The sequence below is a fragment of the Microcebus murinus genome, chromosome 8 (assembly GCF_040939455.1).
Source record: "Microcebus murinus isolate Inina chromosome 8, M.murinus_Inina_mat1.0, whole genome shotgun sequence".
NCBI lineage: Eukaryota > Metazoa > Chordata > Mammalia > Primates > Cheirogaleidae > Microcebus > Microcebus murinus.
The window spans coordinates 105,106,765-105,127,896 of NC_134111.1; positions in this window are offsets into that span (position 1 = coordinate 105,106,765).

The window sequence follows — 21,132 nt, forward strand, 5'->3', positions numbered from 1 at the left end:
CGTGACCCGCCGCACACAGCCAGTCCGGTTAGCTGTTGGCACCAGGAAGATGTCTTATTTATTGGAGCCCCTGTGGCCTCTGATGAGCATATTGAGGATTTAGATAGGAGTTGGGACTGAATTACTGTCAAGTACCTAGAAAACCAAGGGACATAATTCCAAGGAAAGCAAGTTGGATAAAGAAGGAAAAGTTATCATGGTATTAATGCTGTATGACTCGGCTGTGGTCAGGATTTTTACAGTCCTGATAACAAACACCGAATATTAACCATGTTATGATAAAACCCTGTGAGGAGAAGGGAGGGTGGAGGCGGACCGATGGGAAGGGTGTGTGAGCCAAGAGTAAATAATCGTCATTTTCTATAGAAAGGCCAAGAGAAAACGCCCAGTGCTGACAGGTGCGAGCACCTTGGGCAGACACCGTCGTGCGGAGGTGGGTGTGGGGGGCCTCTGCTGCTGTTGAAGTGGCTCCCAAGGAGCACGGCGGGGAGAAACTGAGGCAGGGGTCGAGGCAGAGCTGTGGGAGGCCCCTGGTGTGCGGCAAGGACAGCACCAGGCCGTTGCAGTCGGGGGCCGTGGGAGCACCGGAGGTGGGAGGCCTTTCCCGCTAGAAAGGACAGCACGTGGAGGGCCGATGCAGGTCCACGTGGCTCAGTGGCTCCGCGCCAGAGACCCGAGCTGGAGAGAGGCCTCACGAGCTCAGCGAATGTGAGGAGTTCTCCAGCCACGTTCGGCACCGGAGACCCGCGCTGGTGTTGGGCCTGAGGGCAGCCGACTTGGGAATGTGTTCAGCGGAGGATTCACATTTGGCACCACGTTAACAGGCCTCATCAATGCAGTGAAGGTTGGAGTACCTGTAGCCACACTGCTAGGTTCGTGAGCATCAGGAAGCCCACACTAGAGACAGACCCTGCGAGCGCAGAGTGAAAGTGTTCAGCCAAGGGTCTGCTCTGACCTGGCGCTGGAAAGTGCGCGGCCCAGAAAGGTGCGGGAGTGCGCAGTCAGGGAACCCTCCCAGGCCCTGAACTCGTGCTGCCTAAAAGCCTTGTCAGCACAGCCGCTTGGGAGAGCTGTCAGCTGCGGGTCACCTCGTTCACCCCTGGCAGATCCACCCGAGGAAGACCACGAATGCAGGGATCGGGAGGCTCCCCCCCCAGAGACGGCCTCATGCAGCAGCCGGTGTTCTCCTGAGGGCCGGCCCTGGTGAGCACAGCTGCGTGACGAAACCTGCAGCCAAGGCCTCACCTCTGACTGCCCCCAGAACGTTCTCCCTGGAGGAAGGACTTAGGTGCGCGGGGAACATGCGTGTCCTTGCTGCACCTGACGGGACACGCGCCGGAGGGAGCATCGGAGAGCGGCACCGAGAGCTGCCTCCAGCCGGACGCTGAGCTCGAGTCCCCACGTCCACACTGGGGCTGCCCCTGCTGAGCGCTGGCTGTGGGGAAGCCTGTGGAGCCACGTGGCACTTCGTAATCTGCCGGAGCCAGAGTCCCCTCACTGTCACTGTGGCAGGAGCCTCCACCTGTGCCAGCTGTCAGGGCTGCCTCAGCCTTGTGCACCTTGAGGGAATCCCAGGAGCCTGAGCCGCCAGTGGGCCTCGTTCCCTGCTCCCGGGACCGTAGCTGGGGGCTTTCTGTGGCTTACAGGGAAGGTTGACCTTTTCTCACGGACACTGTGGGTCTCACGAGACTCCCGATGGGTTGGTCTGGCTTCCAAGTCAAACTTCAAGGGAACTGCCTGCTTCCTTTTATTCTGCTTGGTGTGGAAATAAAGCTCTAATTGTTGAAGCCACCTTAGATCTGGAGGTTTTGTTTATCGTGTGGGCTGGGCTGACAGAACTGGGGTCTGCCAGCATTAAGGGTGGAGCAGGAGGGTCCAGGGAAGAGCTGGCTGTCAGTCCACCTTTGGCCTCATTTGTTTTGCTGTCCAAGACCTCCTGGATCTAGGGCTTTGCGGGCTTAATCCTGTGGCCTGGATGTCAGCGTCATTTTGGGGCTGAGAGATCACCCTGAGGAGAGAGTGCGTGGTGTGACAACCCCCAGCGTGTCTTGGGACATCGTGAGTTTGGGCTCCTGTATCCAGAGCTGTTGAGGGAAGTGCAGCCCCTATAGGCAGGGGCCTTGTGGGGTCACAGTGCAGACACACTAGGTGGGAATAGGTTGTGTCCCTTCTAACTGGGCGTTCAGATGTTCAGAGACTCTGAGCGAGGGTGTACAGACGTCCTCAGGACCCCAGACCCGTGTCTCTGACAGCCATGCTTACTGTCAGAGCAAATGATCGACACAGGTTTGTCCTGGTTGCCGCCTACGCCAGGATGTGGGAGTTCTCTGGGGTGCCCGGGCCAGGGGTTCATACCTGGTGGGCCAGAGCTGCGGGCTGGAAACCACTTGCTGGGGTGCCAAAGAAATACGCAGGAAGCGCTGCTTGCAGGGGGTGCGCTGGGCTTGCTGGAAGCTGGCTGAGCTGCCTGTGGGGCAGTTGAGCTTTTTGGGGAGTCAGCTAAGGCACCTGCAGAGCTCCCCAGGAAGCTGCTGATGCTGCTGGAGGTGAGCTCCCCGGGTGTCCTGCATGCAAGCCGAGTGCCAAGGGAAGCACCATGGAGCCAGGCAGAGAAACCCCTTCCTCCTCCCAGCGTCCCTCCAAGGACAGACCTGGCCTTATGCCGGATGGCGAGGACGAAGTGCGCGGGTGTCACAGCCCGGCGGTGGAGGGTGGATCTGGAGGGCTGGGAGGAGGATCGAGAGGACCAGCCTGCCCTCCAGTCACGGGGTCTTGGCCTGTGAGTCGAGCCAGGTCTGGGAACTGGGAGAACTGTCACTATTCAGAGTTGTGACTCAAGCCAGGTTTTTGGCTCCCAAACCTAATGCTTTTTTGTTTTTTTGGTCGGTCAGTCGTCTTAGGTTCCCAGGGACACCGTGTTCAGTTAGCTGTTGCCAGCGGCCCTGTGGACTGAGGCATTTTGTTGCCAGCATGTATGTGCTGCCTCCCTTGGCAGACCTGTGTCCCTTGCCTTTGGTTACCAAGTCCTGCCATTCAGCCTCTGCTCCCCTGGAATCCCATCCTCCCACAGAGCTCTGAGAGCCCGTCTCAACGGCAGCACCCCTGGGGTACCTGCCTGCCAAGGAGAGCAGCCCCGAGCTCTTCAGGGAAGCAGGTGCTCCTTCTCCTAATGTGTGTAAGTCCCAGCGCCTTAGTGGACGGAGCGTTTCGGGCCTTGTTGATAGAACTCACGTTAAATGCAGTCCAGCATTGCTGTCTCCCCATGCCTTTGGGATCCCTCCTCCGCGCCAGGCAGACTCCAGCTCCTCAGCCTTGTGAAACGTAGGCCTTTTTTGAGTTTGAGTTGCAAACAATCAAATACGCTGTTGGAGTCACCTCCAGCTGTTGAAGTGAGCACATTAAGTCTGGACTCTCTATTAACTTTACTCACATCAATAAATTTGGCCTGATCCAGTGTTATATTCCACCCTGCTTGGTCTGACACCCTTGCAATCCACCTCCACACATGTTTCCCATATTTCTACCGATACGTGTTAGAAAAGTTTCGCTCGTTTTCTAGGTGTATGGGCTGTCCTTCCTGGGCACGGGGTGGACTTGTCCCTCAGGAGCGTGCTGTGATTTGACCCTAGTTGCGGTCTGGCGGCAACACGGTGGTGTGGTGGGTATTGAGAATGAGCAACGCTTTCAGGGCGTCATGACAGGATTTTCAGTCCCAGGAAGATGAGTCTGTGACGCCGTGGGGCGGGCGTCCACTGGCACTGGGGGCTCAGAGTGATGTGAGGGTTCTGTCAGTTTCACCTGGGTCCAACCAAGAGTCCCCGCTCTGCATTTTGTGGTCCCATCCTTTCCCAGGCAACACCCTAACTTTCCTACGAGATACTGGGGAGACTAAATCAGCTACTGTTTACAGCCAATACAATTACACTTTATGCTTGATTTTCAGAAATAACAATCCTGTGACTACAGGGGAAAAAAAAAAAAAAAACAACTCTTAGCACAGACCGGAGCTTGTCATTTTCTCTCTGGAGTGTACAGTGCCCTCAGGGGACTGTCTACAGGAGTTGCCATCACTGCCAAAAAATGTCAAGTCCAGCAGCCACGGGGCTCCCAAGGCACTCGCTTCAGCTGGCACGTGGTCAGGTAACCAAAGGTGATGGCTCGCTGAGTTGGGATGCCAGTAACCAGTCATCGGTGCGGATCGCTACATCGCATTTCCACCATCAGCGCACCAGCGCTGCCTGGGCCCGAGAGCTCAGCGAGTCAGTTCCACAATCCCACCTTTGCGAATCTGTCTCCTGTGGTCGCTGCAGTACCAATTCTGGATCAGTCAGGGTCCGGTTCAGACAGTAGCCACACAATAATTTGAGCAAGGAAGGTTTGATGTAAAGGATTATGAACTGTTGGCTGGGCACGGTGGCTCACGCCTATAATCCCAGCACTCTGGGAGGCCGAGGTGGGAGGATTGCTCGAGCTAAGGAGTTTGAGACCAGCTTGAGCAAGAGTGAGATCCCCATCTCTACTATAAATAGAAAGAAAATTAGCCAAACAACTAAAAATAGAAAAAATTAGCCGGGCATGGTGGTGCGTGCCCGTAGTCCCAGCTACTCGGGAGGCTGAGGCAGCAGGATCACTTGAGCCCAGGAGTCTGGGGTTGCTGTGAGCTAGGCTGACACCACAGCACTCACTCTAGCCCGGGCAACAGAGTGAGACCCTGTCTCAAAAAAAAAAAAAAAATATTAACTGTTTCCACGCAGAGATAAGAGAGTTCTAAAGAATTCCCAGAGGGAGACTGCCCAAGGAAGGAAGGAATTTGGAAGGAGGGAGCCTCCTCAAGGCGGGGACTGAGACCTCATTGGAGGGCGTGGTGTCAGCCCAACACGTGGCAGAGAAACTGTAAGGCACAGTAAATGGCAAAGAATGGTGCCGTGTGCAGGCAGAGACACACAGCCCGGTGCACCGGAGTAAACAGCAAGGAGCAGGTTGAGGCTTACCCGTTTGTGCTCCAGCCGTGACAGAGGGGACGCTGCGGAGTAATGGGGGAGGACGGGCTGCGGAGCCAGTTGTGTTGGGGCAGCTGGGCGTCCCACGGACACACGCAGACATGGGTCTCTGGTCTCGCCACGCTCAAGAGGCAGCTCTAGGTGCGTGGTGGGTCCATGCGAGAAAGGCAAAATCATAACACTTCTAGAAGATAAAACAGGGAAATATTCATGACCTCAGGGTCTTAAAAAGGACACAAAGTTCACGAGCTACACAGCACAAGATCGATAACTTTGTTTACATTAAAATAAAAAACTTCTGTTCATTAAAGACGCTATAGAGCGAGTGAAAGACGAGTGGGAGAAGACACTTGGGATGAGATAAAGGACTTGTGTCTGGAACGATGGATAACTTGTAGGAAGCAATACGAGAAAGGCTGACAACCGAACAGAGAGCCTCCCACGGCCACCTCGCGCAGGAGGGACCCAGCTGGCCGGCAGCCGCGCGGGGCGCCCCTCCGCGGCGGTCGTCAGGGAAGTGCGACCGGGAACCGTGAGAATCCACCACGCACCTAACAGCCTGGCAGAAAGTCAAGAGCCATATACTTGGGAGTGTAAAATAATATGGCGCTTGGGAAAACAGTCTGGCAGCTTCTTAAAAAGTTAAATGTACACCTACCACGTGGTACACCAGCCATCCCACTCCTGTGCATTTACCTAAACAAATGAAAGCAAGCGTCCGTATAAACACGTGCACGCAAGTATTCCTAGTGACTTCTTTGTGGAGCTGGACGCGGCCCACGTGTCTGCCGTCAGGTAAGTGCATAAACAAGCTGTGGCACACCCGCCACCCGTAGGATGGAGCTACTCAGCGTTAACAAGGAGTCAGTGACACGGGCTACGACGTGGATGAGCCCTGAAAACTGCACGCTGAGCGAAAGGAGCCAGTCACAAAAGGCCACATGTTGTGCAGATACACAATTTTAGGAGATGCAAACTGACCCATGGAGACCGAAAGCCCATCAGCAGTTGCCTGGCAAGGTGCGGCGCGTGGAGAGGAGTGGGAGGGAGGGCTACGAAGGGGCGCTAGGGAACGGGGGCTGTTGGATGTGTGACTGTCCCGACCGTGGTGGTGGTGCCGGGGGTGTGTACGTACAGCAGGGGGTCAACTCGTGCACTTCCATTATGCACAGCTCACTGCAGGGCAGCTATTGCTCAAATAAGCTGTTAAAACTCCTTATGTGCAGATCAAGAAGAAAATAAGACCAGGCAAACTTCGTGCCTTCAGCATAGTTAGAAGACAGAGAACGGTACAAGCCGCACATTACTTGTATGTAGAAACACATACATTTCCGGGGAACCTATTTCTCAGATTCTGCTTGCAGCCAGGGTGGGTGTGCTCGCTTGGGCGCCTGCACTTCCGGGCTGTCCACGTCTGCACCCGGCTGCCCCTCTCCTGCCCTCTGCGGCGGGGGGAGGAAGACACACCAGTGCCGGTCGTTCTCGTGTCTGGGCCCACCGGAGCAGCTGCTACCCGGCTTCTCCCCGCTTCCTCCTCTCCAGCTGTTTTCACAGCTGCTGCTGTCTTGGGCCTCTTCATACGCCACTCCCTGCACGCGGGCCACCTCAACGCCTGCAGGCGGACCACGAGGGCCCCAGAACTCCAGCCACAGCACAAGGAGGGAGAGGCTCTGTGACAACCCACCACGTGTGACATGGCCTCAGTGGACCCTGGAAGCCTGAGTTGGTGTGTTTGGGTGGGCCAGGGAGAGCATGGTATTCTGGGAGGATGGCGGGAGTGGGTGGGCGGCACGTGGGAGGGAGGGGGCCGCGGCCGTGAGCAGCCTGGGGCGTGTGGGCCGCGCAGCTGGCGGGGTCCAGATTTTCTCCTGCAGACACTTCTCCACACGAGCTCGTGGGGGCCCCTGGCAGCATCCAGGAGCGTGCAGGAGGCCTGGCAGCTTCATAAGGAACAGCAGCGAACCGTCATCGATGACACACGTTTCACACATTCGGGATGTTTGATAAGTCACGGTCTTCCTGGAAGCCATGTCTGAGCAACCGTGTTCTTCAGGGTCGCCCGTGTGCTACAAAGCAAGTCTGTGTTAGCTTTCCTGGCTGCCATCCCGGTAACAGAGTACAGCCCACCTGGGTTTCATATAATCGTGCAATTTGCCAATTATTGTTGATGCTCGCATTTTAAAATGGTTTGTATTATGTTGTGACTGGCAGAATCGTGGCTCCTCCCAGGTGTCCACGCTGTAGTCTCCAGAACTTGCTGTGTTACCTTGCATGACAAAACGCTCTGCAGACGTGATGGAGTTGGGGGTTTGAGGTGGGGGGATCATCCCACATTGTGTCCCTGTAAGGGGAGGCAGGGCAGGGGCTGTGCTGACCGAGCAGCCAGGAGCGTGGCGGCCCCGGAAACCGGAAGGCTCTGGGGAGGGTTCTCCTCCACGGTGTCCGGGGCACAGCTCTGCTGACACCTGGCTCTACCCCCATACGATCCATTTTTGACTTCCAGCCTCCGAGACTTTAAGAAGATAACTTTGTGTTGTATGAAGCGGCTAAGTTTGTGAGAATTTTTTAGCAGCAATAGGAAACTAATACAGTTGTGATGTAGCCCCAATTAAAACGGCTCGATGGCTCCAAAGTGGCTCACTGAAATATGATGCAAACGTGACAATAACCTGAACAGGAGGAGTCCGAGAGTGTCACAAGCCCACTGGACAGGAGCCAGCGGTGAATGTCAATGTCAATGTCAATGTGTGGGGGTGTTGCTGGGGAATCTGTGGTTGTGGCGATTTTGCACAACTAGCCATACATATAAAGTAATAAATACTGTCTTAAAAATAAATTTCCTTGCACCAGGCATCTGCTTGTCCCTTGTCCCTGATGTCTTTTCCTGTTATGAAATTTTGTCTGGTAGATGCATGAAGTCATTTTCCAACAGTGAAGGGTCATTTCTCTAGTAAACCAATGACATAATTTCAAAAAAAGTCATGTTTTCCAGGATGAAGTGTTTGGCTGTCCAGTATGAAATTGATAAATTTGATTGTTAAAGGCAAAGAAGAATGTCAAACCTCAGAGGCAATTACTCAGAGCACCCCTCTCATGACAAGAAAACGAACACGAGTCACACTATTCCTGAGAAACTGAAACCACCCGCAGAGTTGCTGATTACTCTCTTGTGTGCGGCAGTTTCTTTGTGAAATGACATTTTCAGCCGGTACCTGCTGGGATGTGGGAGAGCCACTGTCCTAAGGACATGTCGCCAAATATGCTGCTTCCTACTTGGATTTAGCCTCTGATGTGAAGATTACGAATCGGCAGAGACACGCTCGGGACGTATTTGGAGGGACGGCAGACGACCGGCAGACAAGCCTGAAAAAGGCGGGCGGCGCAGTGAGGAGGGGCTGCTCTGTGGATCGGAGAGGGGTCCTCGCTCTCTCCGGGCCCTGTTTGCAGCAACAGCTCTCCTCCTGATCTTGCTTAGGTGGGGAAGGAAATAGTGAAATTGTAGCCTTGGGCTGTGTGCCTAGTTCCTGTGTGCCGTGTGAAGGAAGTGATCGTATTCTCACACCTTGTGTGTACACTGGCGTCCAGAGCAAAATGCTCACGACGTAGAGATGCTTATTCATGACACTGACATGCTAGGATAGTCTGTCCCGCCCCACCGCGTGGCTGGTTCTTGGGCACGCCTCACTGACGACCCGGTTCCTTGCGAGGTGCGAACCTTCTGCTCCGAGGAGAAGGGCCGTAACTGCTGGTGCCGATGTCAGGTAACAGGGTTTCTCGCAAAGACCCCCTCCAGCCCACGGCCTTTTGTTGGAGAGAGAGATGCTATTGGCAGATGCGAGTGTCACATTCGAATGCTGCTGTGGAACGTGGAGAAGCATTTTCTAGAGTGACGTGTGACAGAGTGGACAAGGAAGCCACCTGCCCTGTCCCGGTCTTCCCAGCGGCGAGGGGCCCAGCGTGGTGTCCGAGGGCGCTGGAAGTCGTCCGCTGGGTTTGGCATCAGCGTTTGGTCCAAATATTCCCAACTGTCTCACTGAGGGGTGTCATTTCTGAAAACCTATGATTATAGGCTAAACATTTCTGATTCAGTTAAAAAAAAAAAAGACTAAGAAACTGGCCTGGAAGCAGGACCTGCCCTTTGGCTGGGCTTGGCCGTCAGTGAGCCAGAGACGGCGCCTTGGTGACAGGTGCACGCGATGGCACCCCTCTGACATCACATCACTCTGACCACAGACGTCACTCGGACATCCCACATCACGTCATTCCTATATCACGTCACTCTGACATCACGTCACTCGGACATCCCACATCACGTCATTCCTATATCACGTCACGCTGACATCACGTCACTCTGATGAGGCTCCCTGGGCCTCAAGATCCCACATTATGTCACTCACATCACTCTGACCCCCACTCTGGTCACTCTGACCACATCACGTCACTCTGACCTCCTGACATCACGTCACTCTGACCTCCACTGTCTCCCTCCCACGCTCTCTAGGACCTGTGACAACACGGGCCCACCTGGACAAGCCAGGCTGATCTGCCTGTCTGAGGGTTCCGTCTGCAAACACAGCTCCCCTTTGCCGTGTGACGTGACATAGTCATAGGGTCTGGGCATTAGGACGGGGGCATCCTTGAGGACCCGTTATTGCTGACCACAGCTATGAAATCAGGATTTCTGGGAGCTGAGCTTGAGTGGATTCTAGTATAAGCCCATTCAACTGGGATCAGTGTTTTTTTTTTCTTCCTCCTTTTATTTCATTATATTATGGGGGTACAAATATTGTTGGGGTTACATATATTGCCCTTGCCACCCCTCCTCCCCTCTGTGCCAGCACTTCAAGTGTGTCCAACCCTCAACTGGGACCAGTTTTGGGGAACAACCGAAGGGTTTTAAGCAAGGGAGCTGTATGTATTTTAGAAAGACCACTCGCTCCAGTGACTGTGTGTGGGTCGGCTGGGGACAGAGGACTGTGATGAGACCTGAGTAAGCGGCAAATGAGGACTGCGAGGGTCAAGGCAGTGCTGATTTGCCAGTCCTTCCTCAAAGGGACCAGGTTCCGCTTGCTTGAGTGCTGTCCTGGGGTAAGGGGTACACAGCGTCTCGAGGACTCTCGGACGTCTTGAGACCAAGCCACAGAGCGGGACACACAGGACAGTACCCTCCCCAGGGTTCTCGAGCAAGGCCACGGCATCTGCTGCAGAGAATCACATGCCTTTATGGAGACATAGTTTGCATGCCATAACGTGCACCCTTTTAAAGCGAACTATTCAATTTTTTTTTTTTAATCACACCCGCAAAGCTGTGTGTGGATCACCACTATCTTATTCCAGAACATTTCCAGTTCCAGAAACTCCATTCCCGGTTGCAGTCATTCCCCAGTTCCCTCCCCACCAGCCCCTGGCAGCCACTAATCTGCTTTCAGTTTTTAGGGATTTATATTTCATGTAAATGGAGTCACATCACATGTAGCCTTCTGTGAGTGGCTTCTTAGCATGGTAATTTTAAGATGCATCCATGTTGTCGCCTGTATCAGAGTTTCCTCTTTTTTTATGGCCAAATGATACTCACCATATGCATACACCACATTTTGTTTATCCATTTATCTGTCAATGGACATTCGGGTTGTTTCTACTTTTTGGCTACTGTGAATAATGCTGCTATGAACACTTAGGTACAGATTTTTGTGCAAATTATGTTTCCAATTCTCTTGGTTGTATTATATACCTGGGAGTGGAATTGCTGGGTCATATGGTAATTAATTCAGTGTTTAGTGTTTAAGAAACAGCAGGACTGTTTTTCTCTAAATTGCGTGAGGTTTAGATTTCTCTGTGTTCTTGCCAACACTTGTCATTATCTGTCTTCATACCTAGTGGGTATGAAGTGGTATCTTATTACGATTTTGATTTGTATTTCCTTAGTGAGTAATGATGCTGAGCATTGTTTCATGTGTTCTTTGGCTGTTTATATATTTCCTTTGAGAAATATATGTTTAAATCCTTTGCTCATTTTAAAATTGCTGGTCTTTTTATTGTTGACTTGGAAGAGGTCTTTATATATGTTGGATACAATTCCCTTGTCAGATATTTTATTCGTAAATATTTATTCCCATTCTGTGGGTTTTCTTTTAACTTTCATGATTTTCTTTGAAGAGCAAAAATGTTTAATTTTGATGAAATCCACTTTATCTTTTTCTTTTTTTACCTATGCTTTTGGTATCATATCTAAGAATCCATTGCCCAATCCAAGATCATGAAGACTTACTCCTATGTGTTCTTATAAGTCTTATAGTTTTTACATTTATATCTTTGATTCGTCTTTCCTTTCCTTTCCTTTCCTTTCCTTTCCTTTCCTTTCCTTTCCTTTCCTTTCCTTTCCTTTCCTTTCCTTTCCTTTCCTTTCCTTTCCTTTCCTTTCCTTTCCTTTCCTTTCCTTTCCTTTCCTTTCCTTTCCTTTTTTTAGAATGAGGGTCTTACTCTGTCATCCAAGCTGAATGCAGTGGCATGATCATAGCTCACTGTAACCTCAAACTCCTGGGCTTAAGCGATCCTCCTGTCTCAGCCTCCCAATTAGCTGGGACTTCAAGTGAGCACCATGATGCCTGGCTAATTTTTAAATTTTTTGTAGAGTCCATGTCTTGCTATGCTGCCTAGGCTTATCTTGAACCCTTGGGCTCTAGTTATCTTCCTGCCTTGGCCTCCCAAGGTGCTGGGATTACAGGTGTGAACCACTTTGACCAGCTAATCCATATTGAGATAATGTTTATATATGGCATGAGGTAGAGGGACCACTTCATTCTTTTGCATGTGGATACCCATTTATTCCAGAATCATTTGTTGAAAAGACTATTCTTTTCCCCATTGAATTGTCTTGGAACCTTGTCAGAAATCAATTGGCCATTAATATAAGGGTTTATTTCTGAATTTGTAATTCTTTTCCATTGATAATATATTTCTAATCTTATGCCAGTACCACACTGTCTTTATTACTGTTGCTTTGTAGTAAGTTTTGAAACAAGGAAGTATAAGTACTCCATGTTTGCTCTTTTTCAAGATTATTTTGGCTATACTGGGTCTCTTACATTTCCATATGAATTTTAGGATCACCTTGTCAATTTCTGCTAAAAAGCAGCTGGGATTTTTATAGGGATCCTGTTGAATCCATTGATTGCACTGGGGGAATATTTCCATCTTAACAATATTAAGTCATATAATTTATTAGCCCAAGATGTCTTCCCATTTATTTAGATCTTCTTTAATTTTCAATAATGTTTTAAGGTTTTGGGGATGCATGTCTTAGAGTTCTTTTGTTAAATTTATTTCTAAGTATTTTATTCCTTTTAGTGCTATCACAAATGGAATTGTTTTCTAAATTTATTTTTGGATTGTTCATTGCAAGTGAAGAGAAATACAATAGATTTTGGTATATTGATGTTTCAGGAAAATCCTGGGACAGCATAGAAAAACTGCCCCCCAAATGAGAGGGTGCCAAGAGACCAAGGAATGACTCAGGCAAGCCCAGCTCTGCGAGTTAGATGAGTGTATTGGATGTCCCTTACAGGGGCACTTGCTCCTGGGAGGCACGGGAATTTCTTTCTCGGGAGCTTTCTCGCATGCAAAGTCTGCTTTTGCCCATCTTGTGGTGTTGCCCTAAATTTTTTCTCCATGAATAACTCAGAGTTTTTACATCGTATCTTTGCTTGTTCACAGTGAAACAAATCATGCACACACAGCACCATCATCGTGTGCCATCATACAGCCCGTGTTACGTTAATGATATTATAATTCTCCACTAGGTGGGGATTTTAGTATTGCAATTGGCTGTAGGGCGCTATAGGACAGCTAAAGCAGATCTAAAGCAGCCGGGGCTGGTCTGAGCTGACTGCTTCATTGTTTCCTGCAGGAAGCTCTTTGTATACAAGGTGGGGCTCCTGAAGGTTAGATTATAAACCAGCAACCTCGAGTTCCACTGTCTCCCTGCTATTCGGCCTCTGAGATTCCTGTGTTTTTGGTGGGGGCCTCCTGGTCCCCACATCCCCACGCTCAGTTTGAGGTCCTCTTCCGTCCCCTCAACACTCAGCTCCTGGAGGCGTATGAGTGAGGGTCACCTCCTTCTGGCACTCCTGTCTCTGCTCTGCAGGGACCACATCTCCTGGCCCAGCCGCACCTTGCACGAAAGCACAGTCGCGGCCGTGAGCAGTGGGAGGCAGAGGGGTAGCCCGACCTACCTCGCATGCATCGTGGCAGGCGCTTCCCGGGACTTCAGCGAGGGCTGCCGGACGTCAGAATGGCAGCAACGGCAAGGGCTGGCTCTGGCCTTCACCGTCATGGTTTTGGAGAAGACCAGAGGTGGAGTCCAGCTCCGTCTTGAGGCCCAGGGAGGTGAGAAGAGCCAACTGGCCGTGGTCGCTCCCCTGCCGTGGTGGCGCCAGGACCACGCCCAGAGCCTCTCCACGCGGTGCCCTGGCCCCTGAGCGTCACAGGGCCTTTGGGCAGAAGAGGAGGCTGTTCTTTGAGGAAGTAAACTAGAATGAATTAGAAGAGCGGCTGACGTTTCCTACAGAAGCCACTGCCCTTGGTTTGAAAGAGGCAGCGTTCCCTTTGCCTTGTCCTTGCCCCTCCAGAGCCCGGCTGACGGCAGGTGCTGCGTGGTGCTGGTCCAATGAGCGGATGCTGTGTTCCCACAGGAAGAATCCGCTTTATAGACTGAAACAGCCTCTGGGGAGCCCAGTGCAGAGACTGTGCTGTGCCCCGCCTGGCCCTGCTGCCAGTGGCTCTGGGGCCCCTCCCCGCCCCCCCTCCAGGCCTGTGTCTGGGGTGTCTGGCTTCACATCCAGCAGTCCTGGGAGGGGGTTTTTGGAAAAATGTGCATTTAAGGTCTCGAAATCCCAAATTGGATATGCACGCTGTTTTAGAAGGTGCAGCCGCAGGCGGGAGCCAAGCTGTGGTGAGCCGTGGGCTCCGGGGCAGGGCTGGGAGGGGTCGTGTGCACCGGAGAGCTTGCATTTCATGGCTTGTAAAATCCAATCGGAATTCCAGGTGTGCGAACTGCATTTGACATGCAAGCCACCAAGTAGCGGTGGGCGGTGGGGCAGGAGACTTGGGATCAGCTCTCTCCCACCTCCCTGACCTACTGCGGTGGCTACTTGGGTAGGCTGCAGGCCTGTGCCCAGCACCCTGTCCCACCCTCATCCGCCAGGGGCTTAGTTCCCTAAGCCTGACCATGCTCCTCCCACATGTGGGCCAGGACCTTCCTCCCTCCTGGGCTGCCCCCTTTTCAGTGCCGGGAAGCCTCCCGCCCCTCCCAGCTGAGTGGTCTTCCCTGCCCCATGCTCCCTGCCATCTTGGACATGCCGGGCCCCAAGCATTCGTTGTAAGGGTCTGAGTATAGGTTTCTTGTCCTCACGCCTGGAGGGGCTGGAACTAATCGACAGCCAGGTGGGTAAAGGTGCCTGGGGCTCACCTTGTACAGACAGCCCCAGCAGTCTCTGCCTGACAGTAGCTGTAAAGCCTTTCACTTCTCTAAGGCCACTGGCACCGGACAAATTTCACCCTTATGAATGAAAACCTTAAAAAAACCCCACAATATCTGAATCCATGTATCTTAGTCCATCATGCTGCTTTGACAAAATTCTGGAGATTGGGTAATTTAAAAATAATAGAAATTTATTCCCTGGAGTTCTGGAGACTGGGAAGTTCAAGATCAAGGTGCCGGCAGGTTCAATGTCTGGTGAGGGCCCAGCCGCTGCTTCTGCAGTGGCAGCTGGAATGGCGTGTCCTCACATGGTGGAAGGATGGAAGAGCCAAAGAGCTTAGCTGGTTCCCACTACCCCTACTGTAAGGGTACTAATCCATTATCACCTCCTAAAGACCCCACTTCTTAATACTATCACATTGGGTCTCAGTTTCCAACATGTGAATTTTGGGGGGACACATACATTCAAACCACAACATCACGGAAACAGGACATTTCTGAAGAAAGACTCTTATTTATAGTCCAAGATGATGATGCCAAGATGGGTGGGGCCCTTGGCAGGTTCTTGTGAGAGGATGAGATTCCGGAAGAGTTTTGTCTAATCAGGAAGAGCTCCTGTTCTTTTTTTTTTTTTTTTTTTTTTGAGACAGAGTCTCGCTTTGTTGCCTAGGCTAGAGTGAGTGCCGTGGCATCAGCCTAGCTCACAGCAACCTCAAACTCTTGGGCTCAAGCAATCCTCCTGCCTCAGCCTCCCGAGTAGCTGGGACTACAGGCATGCACCACCATGCCCAGCTAATTTTTTCTATATATATTAGTTGGCCAATTAATTTCTTTCTATTTATAGTAGAGATGGGGTCTCGCTCTTGTTCAGGCTAGTTTCGAACTCCTGACCTTGAGCAATCTGCCCGCCTCGGCCTCCCAGAGAGCTAGGATTATAGGCGTGAGCCACCGCGCCGGGCCAGGGCTCCTGTTCTATAGATGCTGGTGATTTAAATCTTATAGGATTGCCAGACTGAATGGTGCCCAGTTAAATTTGAATTGCAGATAAACCAATGAATTTTTAGTAAAGTTATGTCTCATGCAATATTTAAATTTAACTGGGCCTCTGTATTTTTATTTGTTAAATCTAGCAACTCTTTTTGGAATAAACCTGGAAATGAAATTAAAGTTTTTATAAATATGTAGTGGTCTCTGTGGGAAATTTGGCTTATAAATAAGGATGGGGACTTTTAAAAATTTCAGTAGACTTAGAGGGTACAAGTGGTTTTTGTTACATGGATGGATCGTATCATGCTGAAGTCAGGGCTTTCAGTGTGTCTGTCACCAGAATAATGCATGTTGTACCCAATAGGTAGATTTTTACCTTTTATCCCCTCCCACTTCCCTCCTCTTAGTTTTCAATATCCATTACACAACTTTACGACCGTATATACTACCCCTCATTTAGCTCCCACTTATGAGTGAGAACATGTGTTGTTTGTATTTCCATTCCTGAGATACTTCACTTAGGATTGTGGTCTCCAGTTCCATCCAAGTTGCTGCAAATGACATTATTTCATTACTTTTTTTTTCTTTCTCTGGAAAGCTACTAGTTTTGATATTTCTTTCCTTTTCATCGCTGAGTAGTACTCCATGGTACATATATGCCACATTTTCTTTATCCACTCCTCAGTTGATGGGCACTTAGGTTGATTCCATATTTTTGCAGTTGTGAACTGTGCTGAGATAAACATTCAGGTGCAGTTGTGTTTTTTATAAAATGACTTCTTTTCCTTTGGGTAGATACCCAGTAGTAGCATTGTGGGACTGCATGGTAGGTCTACTTTTCGTTTTTCGAGGAATCTCCATACTAGCTTCCATAGAGGTTGTAACTAGTTTACATTCCCACCAAGAGTGTATAAGCGTTCCCTTCTTGACACATCCACTCGAACATCTATTGTTTTTGTCTTTTTAGTAATGGCCATCTTGAGAGGGGTAAAGGAGGTATCTTGTTGTGGTTTTAATTTACTTTTCCTTGATGATTAATGATGTTGAGCATTTTTTCATATGTTTGTTGGCCACTTTTCTTCTTTTAAAAAGTCTGTTCATGTCTTTTGCCCACTTTTTGATGGGATTATTTTTTTTTTTTCTTGCTGATTTGTTTGAGTTCTTTGTAGATTCTGGATATTAGCCCTTTGTCGGATGTATACTTTGCAAATATCTTCTCCCATTCTGTAGATTGTATATTTACTCTGTTGATTATTTCCTTTGCTGTGCAGAGACTTTTTAGTTTAATCAAGTCACACTTAATTATTTTTGTTTTTGCTATATTTGCCTTTGTGGTCTTAGTGATAAATTCTTTGCTTAGGCCAATGTCCAGAAGAGTCTTTCCAGTGTTTTCTTCTAGAATTTTTATGGTTTCAGATCTTATATTTAAGTTTTTAATCCATCTTGAGTTAACTTTTGTATAAGGTGAGGGATTCCATTTCATTCTTTTGCATGTGGCTATCTGGGTTTCCCAGCACCATTTGTTGAGCTCGGAGTCCTTTCTACAGTGTATGTTTTTGTCTGCTTTGTCAAAAATCAGTTGTTCATAGCTTTGTGGCTTTACTTGTAGGTTCTTTATTCTGTTCCATTGGTTTGTGCATCCACCTTTATACCAGTACCATGATGTTTTGTTACTGTAGCCTTGTAATATAAATTGAAGTTGGGTAATGTCATGCCTCTAGATCTGTTCTTTTTGCTTAGGATCACTTTGGCTACTCGAGGTCTTTTTTTGGTCCCATGTGAAGTTTAGGATTATTTTTTTCTGGATCTGTGTAAAATGGGGTTGGTATTTTGATGAGAATTGTATAATGAATATTTTGAAAAGCAAACAAAATAATTAGAGAGATATTGTTTTTTTCTTTGTGAAACCTGAATGAGCTTCCTTTAAATCAGCTTTGTCAAACAATCTAAAACAAGCAATTTCCCTGCTATGAAGGTCTGCCTGTTTCTCTGGTGATAGGGTGCCTATGGGTTTGGATGTTGGGGTCTCAGTCTTTCCTTTGGACTAGGCTCTGGGCTGTTGGGGTATTGGTACCGCAGGCGCCTGTGTGAATGTAGTGGGATGATGGCGGATCTCAGGGACGGAGGGAGTTGGTGACTACTGCCCCGAGGGAAAGGTGCACTGCAGCTGCGGGTCTGGTTTCAAAATGGTACTGTGCAGTAGCAGCTGAGGTCATGGGGGTGGGTGATGTCAAGGGGGTTCCTGCTCTGGGCCAATGCTGTCCTGCAGACTCCCAGCAACTGTCCACGCTGGATTTGGAACCTGTGAGGACTGGGGGACCTTCCCGGAGCAGTGACTGCTGGCATCCGGAGCAGTGATGTGGACTTCTGAGGGTCTGCACCTTACCTTTTACCCGTAAGAAGAAGACCCCCTGCCTCCGAGCCAGTGCTGGCCGGGGAGACCTCGTGCTGGCCGGGGAGACCGCGTGCTGGCCGGGGAGACCGCGTGGCAGAGGCCAGTGCTGCGCTCCCCTCTGCGTGGTGCTACCCTGGGCTTCCGCGCCGCTCAGGGACTCACTGCTCCCTCGTGTTCTCCATCTACTTCCCTGTCGCTCCAGTGGGAAGACAGTTGTTGATTTGTGTGCGGGTCCCTTTTTGTGGGGGATGGTGGCAAGCATCTCCAGTCAGCCACCTGCTGATGTCTGATACTTGCGCTGCCATCTGACGTCATGAAGGTCCGGGAACTGGCATGCTGGGCAGTGAGGGAGCAACAACGTGCACACCAGTGTTTGGACAGAAAGAGGATTTTCAGGCACTTTGGGAGAGGGACCTTTGAGTCCTTTCACCTAAATAAGAAAGTTTTTTTTAAAAAAGCTATGGGAAGTATGGGTAGGCGCTGCCCTGAAGCAAGACAACGAGAAAAGCCTGCGACGCTTATCTGGTCCCCGGGCATGAGATGTCTGCACCTTCAGGTTCTGCCTGGCCCAACACTGCCAGGCGGGGACTGGCCCAGTGCTGCTTGGGCTCCCGGGGCGTGGCCACGCTGCTGGCCTGGCGGAGCTGGCCTGTGTGGGGTGAGTGTGGTCACAACCCTCCATTCAGTTCAGCAGGTACCTTGTGCCCAGCGCAGGGCCAGGAACCGGGCGGCTTCTGCAGCCCTAGGGATGCTGGTCCTCGGGGCATTTGTGCTCTGGGGGAGGAGCAGGCACAGTGCAGGCTTTTAATTCTGGCGCAAAAGGACACTTTCTCGGAACCAACCTCAGGGGGTGTCCATCAGCACCTCTGCAGCGTTCCCGTAGCCCGGCAGGGAGTGGCAGAAGCTGGGGAGGGTGGGAAGGGGCCAAGCGGATTTGTTATCCATGTATGAAAAACTTCGGAGAATGACAACTTCAGCTCCAGCCCTCGCTGTGTTTAATCTGGACCATAACCAGGGATCCAGCAAGTTAAAGGTGACTCTCATCCTGAGTTTTATTGTTCCGATGTTGGTCCTTTAATATGTAATTTGGCCTGATGTTGAGCTGAGAAAATGCATTGTCTTATTTCACCCTTGACATTTTTATTGCAGGGAATTTTCAAATCTGTGGGAAAGACTGTTCGGGCTGCTTCCTTGGGAAGTATTTAAAGGGACACAAGTCAGCTACTGAACACAGGGAGAGAGGAAAAAATTGGGGAGAAGAGAGAAAGAGAAAATACAAAGGAACTGAAGTGACCCTAGTCACAGAATTTACTTCTCCACTTGTTCTTTGTATCATGTTTTGAAGTAAGGTGTGTTAAATACTTGCCCAATAGTTGTTTTTTTTTTTTTTTATTCTGTGGATCAGATGTGAATTGAGCTTCTTGTTCCTCTTTAGGGGGAGGGACCCGTCCCCAGCTCTGAGACCTCGGCCATTTCTCCTTACTTCTCTGGGCTTTTGTCCCTTCATGTGCAGAGGGGGACCAAGAATGTCCACTGCTCAGGATTATTTCAGGGGTTAAACGAGGTTCATCGCTCATTCAGCAAGTGTCTGCATGTGCCTGGCCCCGTGCTGGGAGCTGGCTTCTGCTCCCCTGGGCTTATCAGGGGATAAGGATGCAGTTAGTGAGCCATGGATTGAAGTCGGGGTGAGAGGGAAGATGTACTTAGGTGAAATCTGGTGTCTGGGGGGAGTTTATTAGACAAGGGGCAGAGCTGGGAGCGGAGGAAGGGGGCAGCGTGTGCAGAGGTCTGCAGTGGGAGGGCACCCAGCGCACTCGAGGGCTGAGAGGAGGCAGGGTGGTGGGGCTCGGGGCGGAGGGCTGGGGGAGACAGGAGCAAAAGGGGGCTGGGGAGGCCGATTGGTGGAGACCACAGAGCATCTGCTGGGGCAGGTTTAGGCAGGGAAAGCCATGTGGGACTTGCATTTTGGGAAGTGTGTTCTCCCTGCAGGAGCTGGCCTTGAGGTCTGGAGGAGGCCAACAATTTGTCCCTTGCTGGAGTCCAGCTTTGATACTGGCAGCTTGGACTGTGGTGGTGGGCGGGTGGTAGAGGGGGATTGAGAGAAGGGGGCTGGTGTTAGAATTGTTTAGGGAGTAAGATCCTCCGAACCTGGTGACTGTCTGGACAATGGGTGGTAAGGAAAAGGATGGTGTCAGGACGAGGTCTAGATTTCTGCCTCATGCAACTGGGTAGAGTCTTGTTTCCTGAGATGGAAGCTACCAGATGAGGCCTGGTCTTGGAAATGTCGAATTTTGAGTTATCTTTGAGACATCCTGGTGGAAAATGTGGCCTAGGTTATTTGAGTGTGCCATTTTGGAGTTCGGAGATGAGGTCAGGCCCCACCTTTCCCTCCTTTCCTGTATCCATGCTGACTGCCACCTGGCTGTTCAGTTCCTCCCTTGAGAGGCAGAGTGAACTTTTCTGACCTTTGACTGGGGGGGGTCAATTCTCTTCCATAAAAAACTCAAAAAACCTTCTTGACCCCACACTCCCCTTTATATGAAAGTTTGTGTCCCCCAAAATCCATATGTAGAATAACCCCCAAGATGATGGTATTAGGAGGTAGAGTTTGGGGAGGAGACTAGGTCACGAGGGCTTAGCACCCTTACAAAAGAGGCCCCAGGGCCCGCTCATCCCTCCCGCCACGTGAGGACACAGAGAGAAGACGCCGTCTCTGAGTGAGAAAGTGGCCCTCACCAGACGCCAGCTCTGCTGGTGCCTTGCTCTTGGACTTCCCAGCCTCCAGAGCTCTGAGAAATGAATCTCTGTTATTTATAAACTACCCAGTTTATGGTATTTTGTCACAGCAGCCTGAACAGATTAAAACACCCCTCCAGCTATAGCTACCTTATGTCTTTCCTCCCATGCATGCACACTCCTCCAAGTTTACTGTCTCTGTGATGAGGCTGCTCAAATACGGTCCCTCCAGCACAGCTCCTGGAGTATAGTCCTCTCCCTCTTTAGACCTGTGAAACTAGAGAGAGAAGGTACCTGCCTCCATGCCTAATATACAACGGTGGGACACGTATACTATAACCATTGCAGATATTCCTTTTTATTTTATTTTATTTTATTTTATTATTATTTTTTTTTTACTCATGGAATGAATCAACTGTAGATATTCCTTTTTAAATAGGGGGAAATGAGAGACACACACTAGTAACTGGTCCATAGCAATTCTGAAATCCAGCTGGGCCAATGTTAGAAGTTCCTTGATTAGGTCTCAAGACCTG